Here is an 18,244-nt window from a genome sequence, read left to right on the forward strand (position 1 = left end):
GAAAGAAGCAAGAAATGGACTCAAGAAGAGTTGATTGTTGTAGATTACTAACTACTTGCATAACTCAGGGAACTTTTTTATAAAGACTTTCATAAAAATCAGAGATACAAATGTGCGTCGGACCCATCTGTGAAACTGCTTGAAGTTTGGATACTCTGATTTATGTACTTTATTATTGTCAGGATACACGTTAATATATAAAGAAGGATTTAGAACAGTGTCTGGTACATAGTCAACACTGTACAAACATTTGTAATTATTTTTCTCATCTTAATAACAGCTGAAGTTGAATTCTGAACAATGATCGATACATCAGACAATTATAATCTGATGCTAAAGCAATTTGAATTACGCAATTAAGTTTACTTAGTTTGATTTCTCATCAACCACCTTATTTAATTATATTTGTTTTTTCATGAAAATGCATAGTTCAACCCATAGGTTCCTAAGAAGTTCATGAACAGATTTCAAACAATTTGTGAATCTCTTGAAATTATATGCAAATTTTTATTAAAATGTGGTTGTGTATTTTTATAGGAAGATTATTCAATTTTTTTTATCATCACATTCTCAAAGAGATTTATGACTCCAAAAGGATTTAAATTCTACATGAAGAGATTTGACAGACTGAAGTGCTTGAAGGGTCTGTTATAGTTTCAGCTGTAATTTAACAAATTGTCATTCTGCTCTACGTATCTATTTCTTCTGTGTTTAGTAAGTGCGACTACAACTTTTTTATGATGAGCTACCAAAATCAAATTTCTGAGAGTAAAAAACTGAGTACTAGACCCAGGTCTTGAATAAATTCTTCAAGACAAACGTCTACTGGAGGAAAGTCTTGGAATGCGGTCACCCTTCATGACAATGATTCTCGCCACAGACCTTAAACACTGGCACTCAGGGGACAGTTTGTCATTCCACGCCATTTCTTTAAGGAGTTTGTGTCAATGTAAGGAGCAGGATGCTTCACAAGGAAATGGGGTCCCGAGCTTCCTCAGCAGAGGTAAGTGGGAACTTCTCTCCTCAGAACGTTCCTTCGTTTTGCCATAGTTTACTTCACAAAGGAAAATGCACTATGATAATTGATTTGTTAATGTTTGTCTGTCTCTTAGAATATTTTGGGTAGTTATGACTGATCCCAAAGGAGAAAAATAGCATCCTTCTTAATATTAATGAATGTAAGTGTGTAACAGAAATAAAAGATAAAAAACATTTGATTGGAATACAACCTAAACCCTGGAAAGAATCTGCCCACCCCCACACACAAAAAAATTATATCATTGGAATATGTTAAATTGCAGAAATTGGACATATGTTTTAGCCTCTCAGGATGCCAATACAATGATTCTCTCTAGACATTCAGTTTAAAAAAGGAATAAAAGGAAATCAATAAAAGTGGCTGAAGGTCTCAAATTATGTGTAAGGAAAATATGAAAAATTATTTTTCTCCTCATGACATTCTCCCATCAGTCTACCAGTCTACAAAGGCTAGTAGTTAATTTTTATTCTGTTTTTTTACACACACACACACACACACACATATATATATATGTTGTGTGCTTATATATTTATACCAATATTTATATATTTTTCTATTCAGGTTCATGACAGGGCAAATAGCTAAAGAAATTTTAGAAAATCGAGCAAGCCCATCTTAAACATAAGCCCTTGGAAAAGCAGGTGGAGAAGGATTTGATTCCAGAGCATTGGTGATGCAGTCCATGACCTTGCTTCCCATGCTGCCTTTGGATTGATGACAAGCTGGAAGGAGTTGATAGCCATGAACCCTCAAATGCTCATCAGTCCTTAGGAAATGCCCTGTGCCAAGGTCATCATGGCCTTTATACATTGAAAACAAACCAATAAGAGCACCCAGAAGGCATATGGATTTTTGTGATGAGTCATGCAATTTAAATTGCCATGCAAGGGAATCTGCAGAGAATAAATAGCACATATATAGACCTATTAAGTTTTCAAATCACCTTGCAGTGTTTTACCAAATAATTTCTTCCTTGTTTATTATTAAACAATATAAGACCCTAATTTCCTAGACAGTAACCAAACTACACACATATGCATATATATCCCCAGGCAAAGCACTAAATGATCTGAGAGTTATTTTATAGTCAGGTACCGGGCAAGAGAATCTTTATAGTCAGCTCTAATAAGAGAGGATTCTAAGTATGTTCACTTATACTGTGTGAATTTTACCTATGATGGTATGTTTTCTACTCAGTAACTCCCACCACTAATCAGTTGACCATGGTGCTGAGACAAGCCTAATATAAACAACAGCCTCATGACACAGGGCCCAGGAGCTAGGTGACTGAGTGTGCACATGATTGTATGGATAATTTTGAGTCGTCTAGTGTTCAGACAGAACAGTTTTGAACAGTCAGGAAAGGTTATGTGACATGGCATTTAGTAGGATATGTAGACCTGGACAAGCAAAAGGTCTATTATTCCAAGATAAAGGAAAATATAGGCATTTATTCCTTCAGTAATATTTGTTGTGTGCCTACTCTCAAGTACGGTGCCCAGTTCTTGACGTTTAGGAGCAAGTGTCTACCTTCAAGACTCTCACAGTGTAGTGGGATTCATAAGCAAGTAAACAGAAATTTTAATACAGCAAAAAGTGCTAGAGAAGAATGCACAGTATATTTTAGGATGACATAATAATGAGACAGGGACCATAGGCTTAGACAAAATAGGGTGAGGGCCTCTGGAAAAAAGCAAGGCAGGATATTTACAGTCAGAGCAAAGTAACTACATGCAAGGAAACCCCTACCAAAACTCTGTTGAATATTAAGTCATTCTTCAGTGAGATCAGTTAATATTCCCCAGATAAAAAAGAGTAGCACATGTTTTTATTATGCTAATCATTTGTAATCATGTGTAAGATTCACTTTAGCATGCTAAAAGGTCCAGGCCTATGTGCTGTCTTTCCTTCTCCAGATCTGATGAGGTGATTTTGGAAACTGGGAAACTAATTTAGCATGCAGATCCAGCTGTAAACAACATAGTAAAAGGCAGGAAGGATTCTACCTTAAAGATAAGATTGCATTTTAATGCCCAGGAAGTTAAGAAGTAAGATTCTTAAACTTACTCTTTAGCAAACAGACAATACCTCAGCCCACCTTGGGAGCTGGGCAGGCAGCCTTTTGATATGCTCCTGGACCAAGACGCCAGTATCCGAGGGAGAAATCGGAGGAGTAAATTTCTTGTGTTAAGTTAATTTTAATATTCAGGAACCACTTAACAAGTCCATACCCCTAAGGCTTTTTTCACATTCCCCAAAATCCTCAGCTGCCTATAAAACCCTTAGACAACGCATCACTACGGGCTCTCTTGTCCCCTCCTGGCTCACGCCAGGAGCTCTGTCTGTCTTCTCACTGTATATCTCAGTGAAAGTCTCCCTGGCTCTCCAACCATGACTGTTTGCTAAGTTCATTCTTTGACTCTGCAAACAAGAACCCGGCATCAATAATAGTGAGGAGAAAGGGAGAGAGAAGAGAGTCTGTTGGAAAATAGGCATGTGGTGGAGGAGAAATACATGAAAGTAGACATGGGCATAGGGCAGAAAGAGGCATCAGATGACTTGCAGTAGGAATATACACTGAAAACAAGTGGGAGAGAAGGTAGGATAAATAACATCAGACTTTGAAAAACAGACAAAAGAATTTAGATTCTATTTTAAGTCATGAGATGGGTTGTAGCGACTTGATTTTTCCCCTTTGTTAGAAGGGAATAGGACAATGGGAAGAATATTTAAGAAAAAGCGCATTTTCAATAATACTGGGTATGGATAGGAAAGGGTGCACTGTAAGACCTGAGGGTCAACTAAGAAATTATTTCAATAAAGTGCAAAATAATAGGTCCTGAACTAGGCTCTGGTTTTTATGGAAAATAAAGGCTGACATGATATCAGGATTTTTCTAACTCTGCTCTGCAAGCCTTACTCTGTGAGACTCTCCTTGTACTTCACAATCCTGACCCATCATTGCTCTGACTCCTGTATATTTCAGACTCCCTAAAATATCAGAGCAAGTCTTATACATCTAGTCCCAGTTCCCACTGAAGCTCTTGGAGCTACTGCCTTCCAGTTTGCAGCATTACTTGAGTTTAATACATTCAACCAAAATGACCCACAGAAAACTGATAAGAAAACTCTCTTTAATTGAGTCTGTGTTTCTGAGATCTGAGCAAGGGGAGGAAACAGAGTAGACTCTTTCTGTGATTTCCAGGCAACGTCATTTAATCAGAATGCAGATAGCATGGATGGCCTTCTAATAGGAACTGGAACTGATTTCAAGTAACCTCAACACTGTTAACTTTGCATAATGAGGGAACCTTGGTGATGACATGTCAGATAATGGAAATGACTGTAATCAGTGATTTCTTCGTTTCCCCCTAATGACCACAAAAGAGGGAATTATATGGCAAATGCAGACATTTGGAAATTGGATTCTTATTTATTTACCTTAGGCAGTCCTCATTTCACTCAGTGCCGTGTTAAACATAGGTCATGCACATTGGAACCAAGTCCTCTTTTTTGCACAGTTATTTTATAACAGATTTGTGCTCAGTTACCATGGAGCCTTGCAAAATGAGGACTCAGTTCCAATGTGAACAAGCTTCAGTTAACACAGTACTCTGCAAAGCAAGAACTCCCTGTATAATCCTGTATTCATTTGCCTATGATGCATCATTTTCAAAAACATACCAAGGAAAAAAATCAAGAATATAAATGAAAAGCAATAAGGAACTGGGTCCCCTATGTTATCTTAATGGGGTAGGAAAGTAGGGAAGCCTGTGCGTGCCCCTTTTTAAGCCAATAGTTAACTATGTTTTCCTTGTTTTGGATAATGAAAATTACTCTTTTTTACTTCTCCAACCATCTTTCTTTATTCTCTAAGGGAGGCATTTTAGAAAGAATAATGCAATTGAAAAACCACAAGACAGGAGGACAGATTCTAATCTGAGTATTATAGATGCTGAGTGACACTAATTCAAGCTCCTTAAACTTCCTGTATGCTTCTGCAAAGCAGAGAGAATACCCGTTCTTCCTATGCTAAAACAATATACTGGAAAGAAAGTTTAATAAAAAAATAAGTATGACAAAAAGTAAAATTCAATAAATGAGGGTAAATTATGATATATGATTGTCACTCCTACACTCCCAGTCCCATATTTAAGCTACAACTACCATGTGAACAGAAATGGAAGGTGGTAGAGATGTAGCAGACTCAAAGATCAGTAACTGGTAAACTGCTGCCAAAGGTACAATCCAGTCCACCACCTGTTTTATCAATAAAGTTTTATTGGAACACTGTCATACCCATTCTTGTGCATATTATCTATGTCTACTTTCACATTAAAGTGCAAAATTGTGTAGTTGTGACAGACTATGTGGCTCCAAAGCCCAAAATACTCTCTGGCCCACTGCAGAAAAAGTTTTGTTGACCCTGCTCTAGAGCATCCAGGGAAATTCCTTTCTTACCCACTCTCCTTAACCCCAAAAGCTTCCAAGATGATCCATTAGGGCATGGAATAAAAATACTAACACTTCCATTTATAATTCACTTTCATCTAGGAAATAAGAGAGATTAAGTTTTACTAACTTGGCAATGGCACCACGTGTCACAACACATGTATAGAATCATGGTCACAACAGGGAGTCCCACAGTGCAGAGGGGTTGTCTGCAGCGCCATTATTTGTCATATGCTTTTAACACATTAAGAAGGGCTACTACTCTGTGTGTCTGGCCAAATGGCTTCAGAGATTAGTTCACTAAGTTTTAACTAAACTAACACAAAATGGAGAAAGGGACTTCAAGGGATTCTTTCAAAAACAGCACTAGAATCAATATTCTACTGATAAGGCAAACATAAGCATAGAACAAATGAAAATGGTAGAGCTAAGATTGTATCTCCTAGGATGAGAATTTGAAGCCATACAATGATTATATATTAAAGAATTACTCATTCTGATGTATCTGTATACATGTTTGCATGTACATGTGGGTGTGTACGTGAGGGTTGGGTGGGTAACAATCATTCCCTCCAATAATCATGTCCCACCATACTCATATCCTAGCTGAATACTCTTTTGAATTCAGTTGGTACTGATTAAGATCTCTGACAGATAGCTAGCTTCTTTTGAGTTTTTCTCCCCACCCAACCCTTTTATTTTAACTAGCAACCCTAAAGCATTTTGCTTTGAAAAATCAATGCCTCATCTGTCCCTAGGATTGAGGATATTATTTCTGCATGCCCCTTTGGATGCTACAACAATGACCTGAAAATAGGTGTGCAAGAGATGGCCTTTGCAACTACCTTATGCTTATTTCCTTTCTTCTTTACCTACTAAGAGTTTCTTTATCTCACCACTCATTAGAAAGATGAGGTAAAATCTGCTGAGTTCAAGCTTAAAAATTGTGAACCCAGGTACATATACACAATGGAATAATATTCAGCCATAAGAAAGAAACAAATCCTACCATTTACAACTACATGGATGGAGCTAGAGGGTATTATGGTCGGTGAAATATGTCAGGCAGAGAAAGACAAATACCAAATGATTTCCCTCATTTGTGGAATATAACAATGAAGCAAAACTGAAGGAAAAAAATAGAAACAGACTCACAGACTCCAAGAAGGGACTAGTGGTTACCAAAGGTGAGGGGTGGGGGAGAGTGGGTGGAGAGGGAGAGAGAAGGGGATTGTGGAATATCATAATTGGTGCACATGATGTGTGTGGGGTCACGGGGAAGACAGTGTAACTTAGAGAAGACAAACAGTGACTCTGTGGCATCTTACTACACTGATGGACAGTGACTGCAATGGGGTATTGCGGGGAAATCGATAATAAGGGTGAATGTAATAACCACATTTATTTTCTTGTGAAACATTCATAAGAGTGTATATCAATGATACCTTAATAAAAAAAAAACACGAAAAAAAACTTGTGAACCCAGCACCCAAATTATTAATAACTGACTATAGAGATCTTGTCAATAACAACTCTGAATCTTATTTTTCTTATGCTTTACAATGCACATTACAATCTGTCTTTCCTTTCTCATTGATATCAGGATAACTTGAGTTTATGAATTGTGAGATAACTTTAAACTATAACCTCTAGATGGGCTTTGAAGGTTGATCATTTTTCCTTTGATACTAAAAACAAAACAAATCAGAAAGGTAGGGGGTGGGGGAGAGACCCAGAGAGAGGAAAACCCCCACAGCTTTCTGCAGACTCTCTTGAGTACTTTACATACACAATTTTATTTAATCTTCATAACAATTTCATAAAGTAGATGTCTGGATGTCTGTTAGTTTGTCACTTACCCAGAATCACACAATTAATAACTGATCTCAGGTCTAAATCCACCTTTTAACCACTGCACTGTATGGATACACTTTCTAATAGCTATGTACTTTGGGGTAAGTGATTTACTCTTTTGGTAACCCATTCTTCCTATTTCCAAAGGGATAGAGAAAACCACCACTATGATAGTATACTGGCAGTATTATCATATCTAATCTTAATAAAGAGCCATTTCTTTCAAGTGCTTATACTCATTTTGTCTCTGAAAAACCAAGACAGCATTAAAACACTATAACCAAGGCTTCACAGCCAGTCTGTTGTGGGGCCTGAACTTCAGCCACAAGATTCTGGTCCCTTTCCCTAGTAGCACTTCACCTGCCAGTGAAATTTTGTGGGATTAATTAAGGCAACCTACATGGAAGTTCCTAGAAAAATACTGGCACACTGCAGGTACACAATATATAGTACATTTTTCCTTTCCTAAGTAAACTCCTTTCTCTTGGAATATGATCAGCACAATGATCTTATGCTCCACTGAGAAGAGTGACAATTAGGACAAAGGAGAAACATCAGTGTGGGTTGACTTATTCAAGAAAAAGCCATAGCTGGGGTACGAATGTGGACTGTGACAGGCAGCCTACAAACTTCCAACTTTCAGCCAATGGTTCCTTCTTACCAGCATGTGCTACTTTGTAAACTTCACTCTCAATTCCTTTGTTTTTGAAGAAAAACATTTCCAGCTAATAATACAATTACACTTAAGTATCAGAGCTCATTTTAGTATTATTGCATTTGTTAAATCTAACTGAGTCCAAATTACTTCCTCATTGCTAGTAAGAGAAAGGGGAGGAGGAAAAGGAGGGGGAGAAAGGACTGCCAGAGTTAAAGGAAGAGAAATATATGCAGAGTAACAGACAAACAGACAGCAATGCTGCATACAGCCTCAAGTCCAATGAATGTCAGTTAAACTTGCTGCCCATGGTTTCTATGGAAACCCCTTAAGTTAAGAGTGGAACACAGACATTTTTTGGATTGCAATTCACAAGCTGTTTATTTAATTATGATGAAACATGAGACTGTTAGGGACAATACTATTATCATACTGATACCATTTAAAATTCAGCCAATAGGTATGGCAAAACAGAAAGTTGTTTGTTAGGTTTTGAAAATCGTTAGTTTCATGTGAATTGCATGCAAATAAAATGCATCTTGTTTTTACAGGATTTCACACATTATTTCCCACAGGAGAACCCCAAATTAGCCAAATGACATTCGTTAAAAGGGAGTTTTTCGAGGCCTCCTGCCAATTATCCACTCCCCTCCCATGCGCCGTGAACAAAACCAAGGTCACAGCATATTTTCAATTAAACCCAGGATAGCACCAAAGTGTAACACAGCTGGAGAAGCAGGCATGTTATTACCCCATAGATCATTTGTGAGCAATGAATAGGTCTCTGGTGTTTCTCTGTTTTATAGACATTTGAATATAAAAATAAAGAAAATAGCTTCAGATTAGCTTGTGCTGTCCAAAGTAAACAACCACTTTTAGGACATTATTCCAGTGGCTTGAAAAAGAATGATTGGAGGCAATCACTTTTCTGTCTCTGACGGTTGGAAAAGGTTTGCTTAGCCTTTCATTTGGCCACAGGTAACTATCTGGTCAATGAACCATTCATACCCTTGTGCCTTCACTAAACAAACATGTAGTTTCCACCTACTATGTGTCAGGCACTGTGCTAGGGACAGGGGAGGCAAGAAGATTAAACCCCAGTCCCTAGCTTAATTATGGACTTTTTAGAAGGGAATACATTAATTTTGTTGATAAATATTTATGGAGGGACGACTATGGTTCATGGGTACTAGACTAAATAGATAAATAAATCTGGAAGGCAGAACCATGCCTTCCAAGAGATTGCAGTTTAATGGAAACAAAAAGACACATCATCGTAAGTCAGAGCAAAGCGTCAGTGCCCCTGTGTGCTGCCTCACCATCTTCTCTCTTTTTGGTAGAAATGCCATCCAGGATGCTGTGATACAGTAGAAGGCCAATGTATTTGTGTGTATGGCATGACTGGCTAGGAGAGGATGAAGTGAGGAGGGGGCTTCAGGAATATTTCCATAGGAAAACCACATTTCCAGCTCTGTCTGTGAGCCACCATTGCCCTTATAAAAATATTTAGCTCGTGAAATATGACCAAAGGAGGCGGCACTCACAAGAAAAGTGAATCCCAAGGAGAGTCATCTCTGGTGTCAAGCTGGTAACATGAAGGCTCTCTCTAGACTGGCAAAGAGAAACATACAAGAAATTTGCAAATATGACTCAGTGAATATGTCTTTCCTGCTATATTACAGCCCATTGTTTTTGAAAGTCAGTAGTGGTTGGCAGGAGCTCAGCTTCCCACAAGTTGCTCGTGCTGGCAAAGCCAGTCTTTGGCGTTATTGGATTTCACAGTGTATAAGGAGCCACTTCACATTAGCTGTTGTTACAGCATTCAGCATACTGTGGGCAAGAGTTAATATGAATCATCACCCACCTAGCTCTCCATTGTGGTTGCTATGCTGTAAACAGGCAATGTGTTTGCAAATCTTAAAAAAAAAAAAAAAAGCAACCATTAGAACAGTTCAGCACATTTCTTGATCTGCTACCACAACCATCACCGCAGAAAACATTGTGACAGTATTTATGGAATTGCCACTGTGCTGTTACATTCTCCTGGGCAGAAAGCCAAGGCAGCTATTCTATTTTAACCACTGGCCATTTTGAACAATGCATTGCTTAATGCCAATAAAAAAAATATATATCTTCACTAGGTTCTGACTTAACAGATGCAGGAACTTAAGCTGTCACATTATCTATCTGAGCCAGTGTCCTGGTCAAAACTCATCTCTTAAAATCAAATGAGATACTGTATTTTGAAGATGGAGGGAAAACAGTTAAACAGAATATTCTCAGTTATTAAAGTCAAATGGGATGTTAAGAGTTTGATGTAGGCATCTGCTGCTAGTTCCAACTGTTTTCTTTTCCCCCACATCCAAAAACAAGAGAGATCCTAACATCTCCTCCTCCTACCTACCCTTCATCCTACCCCTCCACCACTCCCGTGGCAGTGGCAGATTAAAAATTAGAATCTGAGAGTGAGGGCCATCTAGTACTTGGAACAAAGAAACATAAAGAGACAGATATGGAATTTTGCAAAGCATAATGAAGCCAAATAAACAATCTTTAATTCCATCAAATACAGATCTCTACAACCCAAGCCTAGACATACAGTTGGTGCAAACTGTATAGAAAGGAAACCCTGAGCAAGTGCAGATGGAAAAAGCCCACGCAATTAGTAATCAAGATTAAGAGACTGACATACGTAATGAAATCACCATGAATTCTATCAAGAGTAGGGCTGACGAGAACAACAGGGAGGCAGGTGTTAAAATCTTCAAGGAATGAGGAGGAGTTAAGACTGGGTCTGTGGTTGACTCCTTCAAGGAGGCATCAGCAGGTGGTCGAGTTTGATGGTGTAAGCTTCAAAGCTGGGTGTTTTACTGTAAGCTAGTTTTGTTTGGAACACATAATGTAAGTAAATGTGCTTCTCAAACTTCAGAGCAATATACCACTAGCAAATATTATTATTATTATTATTATTATTATTATTATTATTATATAAGTAAAACTGAGTATGAGTAAAATTTATTTCAGAGATGATCTGTGGATTTTCCATCATTGATTTAAAAAATATATAACTCAGTCTTATAAAAAGTTTTTCCACATCTCAAGGTTTCAAGAATCATTAACTAGCCTTCAGTATGAAGTATGAAATATGATTATAAGTTAACATGCCTGGGGTTTATAATAATTTGGGTAACACTTAGAGGGTAACACTAGTGAGGCATTGGGTAACAATTAGTGTGTGTCGAGAGGGAAAAGAAAAGGTGGGAGGTGAAAATTCAAACCGCTAAATCAAGTAGCCAGTTCCCAATTCTCATTTCAGGCAAAAATTAGCAAGTTTGGCAGTGGCCATTCTGCTCTTCCTTAAACACTCTCTGCATTTGGCTCCCAGGAAAGCACTTCTCTATTCTCCTTCTTCCTCACTGGCCACTCGCTCCACCTCCCACTAGTTCTGCCTTATCACTTGGGCCACTAAATCTTGGAGGGCACCAGGGCTCAGTTAGTGGACCTGCTCTTCATCCAAACACACTCTCTTGGTGATCCCATAGCGGCTTTAAACACCATCTCCAAATTGAAAACTGCCAAACATATATCTCCATGGAAACCCAGATTTGTCAATATAACTGTTAATTCAACACCTCCATTTGGAGGCTTCATGAATAAACTTGCCCAAAATAAAATATTTGATTCCAACTCAACTTTCCATCCCTATAAAGATATTTCTAATACCAACTTGCTTCATTCACTTAACAAAGAATTTTAAGCTTCTCCTATGGGCCAAGCACTGCTCCAGGGATCATCCTCCTAGTAGTTCAGGCCAAAGTACCCTTGAAACTTAATTGTTTAGTCTCATCCCCACTTGTACACCCCACACCTTATCACCTTTGCATCCTACTGCTTAGACATTAAAAATCCTGTACATCAAGAGCCTCACTTCCCACCTCCACTATTACATTCTAATCATTCTCTCTCTCTGGATAATTGGATTATTCCGACATCTGGTGTCTTTGCTTCTATCCTTGCCCATCCCTCTTCAATCTTTCCTCTACACACTGAAGGGATCCTATTAAAATGAAAGTCAGATCACATTCATTCTTCTGCTCAGTGTTCAACAGTTTCTCATGTCATTCAGAGTTATATTATTAAAGTGCTTTCAGTGGCCTATGGGGCCATTTATATTTTTGTTTTGCATCCTTTCTGTCTCTCTGATCTCACTCTACTACCACTATTGCTCTTACTCACTCTACTCTGGCCACAGTGGTTGTTTGCTGTTCCTCCAACATACCAAATATACCACTTTCTCAGAAACCCTGAATTTGATGTTCCTTCTGCCTGTCATGTTCTTTACCCAGACAGTCCAGTAGTTATGCATGCACATGACCACCTTTCATCCACATACCTCTATGCTTTGCTTTACCCTTCCTCCAAATCACCTGCTCAGAGAGGCCTTCCTTGGCTATGTTGCCTAAAATAGACTGCCTCTGTCACCTGTTGCTCTCTATTCCCTTACTCTGCTTTATTTTTCCTCATGGCACTTCTCATAGCTAGAGATAATGCATATTTACTTTATGTATATATGTATGTATGTAAGTACTGATTTTCTTTCTTCTCCAACAATATGATGTCTCAAAATATGGAGTTTGTAATGATTTGCTTATTGACTAGTGCCATAAGTAGTCCAACTTTATAGATGAGGAAAAATGTCCAGAGAAGTGGAATGCCTCTCCACAGGTTTTCCAGAGAAAATGGGGATTGGCAAGCAGGAGGGGCAGTGCAAAAATGGAGATGAGAGCATGTGACAGGGTACAGAAATTAAGTTGATGAGTTCTGTGATTAGATGTAGTGATTTTATTATGTGGGCAATTTCTATAATTATTTTAGACTTCAATTTCCTCATCTGTAAAGTGAGGGTGATAATAATAAAGTCAATCTCAGAAAGTTGTTCTAAACATGAGATGAGGTAATGCCCAAAAGGCATAAGCCTGGCATATTCTAAGCTCTCAGATAATAGGAATGATTGTTAATATTTAGGGAGTGGTTAAACAATTCACCCAATTTTATAAAATAATTACCTGGTGCTGAATAGGGTATTCATTCCCAAATGCCTGAACATGCCTGGACATGAAAAAATATAAATCAAGGTGATAAACTACCTTGACCTTTTATATATCACCATAAAAACAGGACTGGGAACAATACAAATGGTGATGAAAATGTTACCTTTTGTTTATGTTATACATCACAGATTTAAAAATCTCATTTTTATTACTCTACCTGACTTCACAATTATGGGAAATAGGCAGAAGAGATCACAATTTTTCCATTTTGCACATGAGAAAGTTAAAGTATAGGAAGTTAAATAATGGAATCAAGTTTAAAAAAACGAAACTAAACTAATAAATGATAACTGTTAATATGAGGAGTTAAGTCTTTGAAAGCCTAGGCAATTGCTCTTCCCAAAATATGACCTTTTAACATGAACATATTAAGAGATGAAAAGAGGTACTTATGCTATGAATCCTTCCAAGGTTTTCCAAATTTGTAGGAACTTGCTTTTCCTGAATACCTTTAACACATTGCACTATTACTTCTATGTGGGAAGAATGAAAAGAACATTTAATAAGCAATTACCAACTACTGTGTTAGTCATCCACATTGTACTTGCCTACTTAGGTGCCTTTCTGAATCGTTAGACTTGATGAGTTATTGGAACAGGCACTATATTCTATTTTAGGTACATGCACACCCTAGTTACTGCCATGTAGCATGTTTGAAAAAAATGAATTAAATAGATGTTTGGCTATACAGAAAGAACCAGCTGAAAGAAACCCCTGAATTAGAATCACACAATCAATTAATATGATTAGAGCAAGGCTTATAAAATTGTCAGCACAACCTCTTGCTCAAACAGAACTAAAGTGAAAACTGTTAATATCAACAGTTTTATATGGTTCCACTAAGAGTTTCCAAAGAGGGACAATGTTTTTGTAGATGTTCAGTCTGCCAATCAAATTTCTAAAATTTCTGGAAATCATTTTCAGTGTACTTCCAGTTATGTAAGCTTTCAAGTACCAGCCAATGGAAAAGGAAACAATATTTTTATTTAAATGGAAAGTCTAATTTCAAACACTCAATTTGTGGAAGGGTAACTAAAAATAAAACCAGAATAAGTACACTCATTATGAGTTATAAAGGGGTGTTGTCTATTGATTACTGACGGCAGGGTCCACAAGCACGTAGCAGAGAAGTCACCCACTTTCTTGCTCTCCCACAGCCCTCAAATCTAATGGTACAGTCATTTGTACATCATAGAACGCTAACATGTCCATGCTGTTTTTCTCTTACTATGGCTGCTCAAATATTATTATTTATCAATAGTTACATTCTGAATTCTCTTTTGTCATTGGACTTGCCCATGGAGAGACTTAACCACTTTCTTGTCATTTTTTCCATAGTATTCTCTTTGTTACTGCTTATCACCCTGTGAGAACCAAGACCATATCTTATCAATTAGTACATTGCCACTGCAGAACACTGCACTGGGAATATGCAGGGAATAAATATTTTTAAATTAAAAGGAAGTGAGTATTTGAAGTAGAGAGATTATGCCACTGAAATATCTCTTGAGCTCCTAGTGTACCCTAGTTTAACTTTGGTGATCAAGATGTGTGGGAGTTGGAGATGGTGCATACAAACTGTCCTTGATTTTCAAACAACAGCACCAGGGTGACTTCCTGCTGTACCTGATCTAAATCTCTGGTCTGAAAGGACACATGATAGCTGCAGTCTGTGAAAATGTGGCATTTATCTTCATGAGTACAGTGATGAAGAGTGGATCAGGACTGGCATAGTCATGAGTGCCTTATCCCATCCCTTCTCACAAGTGAAGATAAAAGATGCAAAATATTGCCCACCATGCATTATATATATTTATGCCACATTTACAATCACAGATGCAAACATACAGTAGGCCTTTTCCTCAACCTGATTGTTTTAATTTTCAAAATATGCAGCTAACAATAACAACAGAGAACCTGTGGGACAGTCGGAGGGGCTGAAAAATGCTGAGATAACTTCTATGAGACAAGCTCGACCCTGTGAGGGAATACCTCCACAGACCCTATCTCTGGGAACTCTGAAATGGCTTGCAAGCCTCAAAATAGGATTTCCACATATATCTGGGTGCTGTCATTAAGCTAACGTTATGAGAATGTCACAAAGACCCCTCCAGGATACTGCATTACAGCACTCTCTAACCAGTGGGAAATTCGCTAAGTTGGTGGTTCTAAGAGAGTGGCTTCCATGACCTCCTGATCATCTAACAGATAATCCTCCTGGTTTGCTTTATTCCCACATAGTAGTCATTATGCTCAAATTGTATGCATTCTTTAATTTCTGAGTTGGACTAAGATGTCCTCATTTAGCTTCTCAGATTGCTGGTAAGGTGGACTGGATACAAAAGGCTGCAGAGGCACATCAGGGGTGTTCGCCATGCCCAGCCCTCATAGCTACGTGGTGTGGGTACTTGGTGTCAGCCTGCCATTGGATGTGACCTCTTCTGTGTCATATGCCATGGGACAGTTGTGACCATATAGGAGCATTTTAAGTTACTGCGTTCAAATGTAGACCTAATTTGAAGCTGGCCTTGTCAGGAATGATCTAATCCCCTAGATCTAGTTCACTAGGAAATTATATTTGGATTATCAGAAACCCATCTTCTCTTTGCCAAAGTAGTTAGGGTTGTAGTCTTTACTTCATATTGCCTATACCTAACTTTCTTTCTTTATTATTAGTCCTTTCTCCAGGTAATGGTGGGCAGTGGACATCTACCTATAGGAACAAATCCTGGTCATCTCCTCTGGGCCCACCTCTCACATTCAGCCTCGTGATAACGTGCATCAGATTTAGCTCTCATCTGATATTCCAATAGTTTATATTCTATACTCTATACCCTGAGAAATAGAACCAATTTACTTTAGGGTCAAGATCATCCCTCCATATTTATTTGCGATCTTTTATGGGATTCCTGTCCTCTTCCATGAGACTGCCTTTGTTACTATATCATCTCTGGTATCAGTCATCAGGCCCTGAATGACTAAGGACCTGGCTTATTCCTTTAATTTCTAGATATCTAAAATCACCACCTTAATCACCTCTGGCATTAATAGGCTTTCTGGTGTCTATCTCATTCAACATTAATTAAATGCTTACTAAATACTGGGGAATGTTCTAGACATCAGGATTCTGCAGTGAGTCATACTGTAAACAGCTCTCACTTCATGGAGCTGCTCTTTTAGGGGCTAGACAGATAAACAAGCCAGAAAAGATCAGGTAGGGATAAGTATTGAAATAAAAATAGAAGAATGTGAGACAGAGAATGACTGACTGAGGGAGAATATTACATGGATTTGGTCTAGGAAGACCCCTCTGAAAAAAAGACATTTAACTTCAAGAATGACAAGAAAGAACTCAGGCATAAAAAGACTTGGGAAAAAAACATTTCAGGCAGAGAGAACACCTGACATAAAGGCTCCAGGTTTGAGGGGGTGCTATAGTCTAAATATTTGTGTCTCCTCAGAAGTCATACATTAAGTCCTAATGTCCAGTGTAACATATTAGGAAGTGGGGCCTTTGGGAGGTGCTTAGCAATCATTAGGACGGAACCCTCATGAATGAGATTGGTACCCTTATGAAAGAGGCTCCAGAAAGCTCCCTGGGCCCTTTCTGTATATGAGGATCCAGTGAGGGGTTGGTTAACTGCAAGAGAGTTCTCACCCAACCATGCTACCATCCTGATCTCTGACTTCAAGCTCCAGCACTATGAGAAATAAATTTATTTTGATTATAAGCTACCCAGTTTGTGGTGTTTTGTTATAGCAGGTCAGACCGACTAAAACAAGAAGCACGTGATATTTAAAAATAATAATATGGGGAAAAATAAGCTATTCTAGTATGAGTAAGGTGAGCAAGCAGAAGAGTAGGATGGAGAGTGTAGCAGTTTCCATAATAATCAACACAAAGTTGATGGCTTAAAACAACAGAAATTTCTTCTCTCACAGGCCAGGAGTCTGAAATCCAGGTGCCTCTTTAGGGGTGAATTTTTCTGTGCCTCTTCCAGGCCTGAGGCTCCAGGTCTTCCTCGGTTTGGGGCGATAGCACCTGTGCCTCAGTCTTTGCATGGCCTTCTCTTCTCCATGTGTCTCTCCTACAGGTGTCTTCCATAAGGACAAGTGTCATTGAATTTAGGGTCCACATGTATAATCCAGGATGATTCCATCTCTCAGACCTTCAACTTAATTACTTACACAAAGATCATTTTTCCAAATAAGGTCAAATCTACTTGTTCCGGGGGTTTTAGGGAGACACATTCAACAACCATTACAGAGAGGTCTGGTAGGCCAGGCAAAGGAATTTCTTTGTATTATATATGCAAAAGCATGCTCTTGCAGAGCTTCATATTGAAAAATAACAGTCTATTAGGCTCTTAGACTATCACTCTTGCTATGTGTGAGAACTGCTTGAAGGGATCAATAGTAGATCAGCAGGGCATGGGAGTGATGGCTTAATCTCAAGGGGCAGCAGTGGGAATAGAGAGAATTGGAAATTGAAGGAACTGTTCTGGATCAGGAATATTTGCTTAGGGATTACATATGGGGATGAGGGTAAGAGAAACCAAAAAATAAAGCCATCTGCCATCTACCAATACTGCTGTCCACATACCACCTGCTCCTGAACCCCCCACTTCCACGCTCACATGCCTTCAAGAGTATGTATGTCAAGGGATCACCCCCATTTCCCTAGCTATTCTTAGACCTTTGAAAATATTGTCCTGTTCATCTGGCCCTTATCCTAGTTCCTGTGGCTGGCTGTACCTTGTCGAACTTTACAATAGTTTGCCTTGCTCAGTGACCAATATTGCTTTAAAACAAGGCTGTTCCAGTTCTTTCCCATTCCAATGCTGCTCCCTGGGAAATATAAACAGAAACTACAGTTTATACCCTGAAAATGGTATATCATTCAGTTCATACCTTTGTGATGTCAGAGATTTCAGGTCTAGGTGCCTGATAACTTTCTGGGAACAGGTCTGACAAAGTTTCAGAGCCTGATTATACGATTACCATCTCAGAGGCCTGTAGATTCTGTACTTAAACCTCTATAGAACTACAGTTTCTAAGTGGTCTCTCTATTTCAGGGACTTCTTCTGAATACACAAAGAGATGCACTTCACCAAAATAATAACAGTTCTCCTA

General features: G+C 38.4%; 1 protein-coding gene across 4 annotated transcripts in view; it reads right to left on the reverse strand.

Moving 5' to 3' along the window:
- Window positions 1-18,244, reverse strand: part of LRRC4C (leucine rich repeat containing 4C) — a 765,580-nt gene that overhangs the window by 14,016 nt on the left and 733,320 nt on the right. The window contains exon 2 of one of the 4 annotated variants that reach the window (XM_036891795.2): window positions 9,545-9,611. The exons of 2 other annotated variants lie outside the window; for them this stretch is intronic. The gene's annotated coding sequence lies outside the window, so the exon portion shown is untranslated. Of the gene's footprint in view, window positions 1-3,106; window positions 3,202-9,544; window positions 9,612-18,244 lie in introns of those variants that run through there. One more of the 4 variants, XM_036891797.2, reaches the window with a different exon arrangement.

This window comes from Manis pentadactyla, chromosome 9 (genome assembly GCF_030020395.1).
Source record: "Manis pentadactyla isolate mManPen7 chromosome 9, mManPen7.hap1, whole genome shotgun sequence".
NCBI classification, from domain to species: Eukaryota; Metazoa; Chordata; class Mammalia; order Pholidota; family Manidae; genus Manis; species Manis pentadactyla.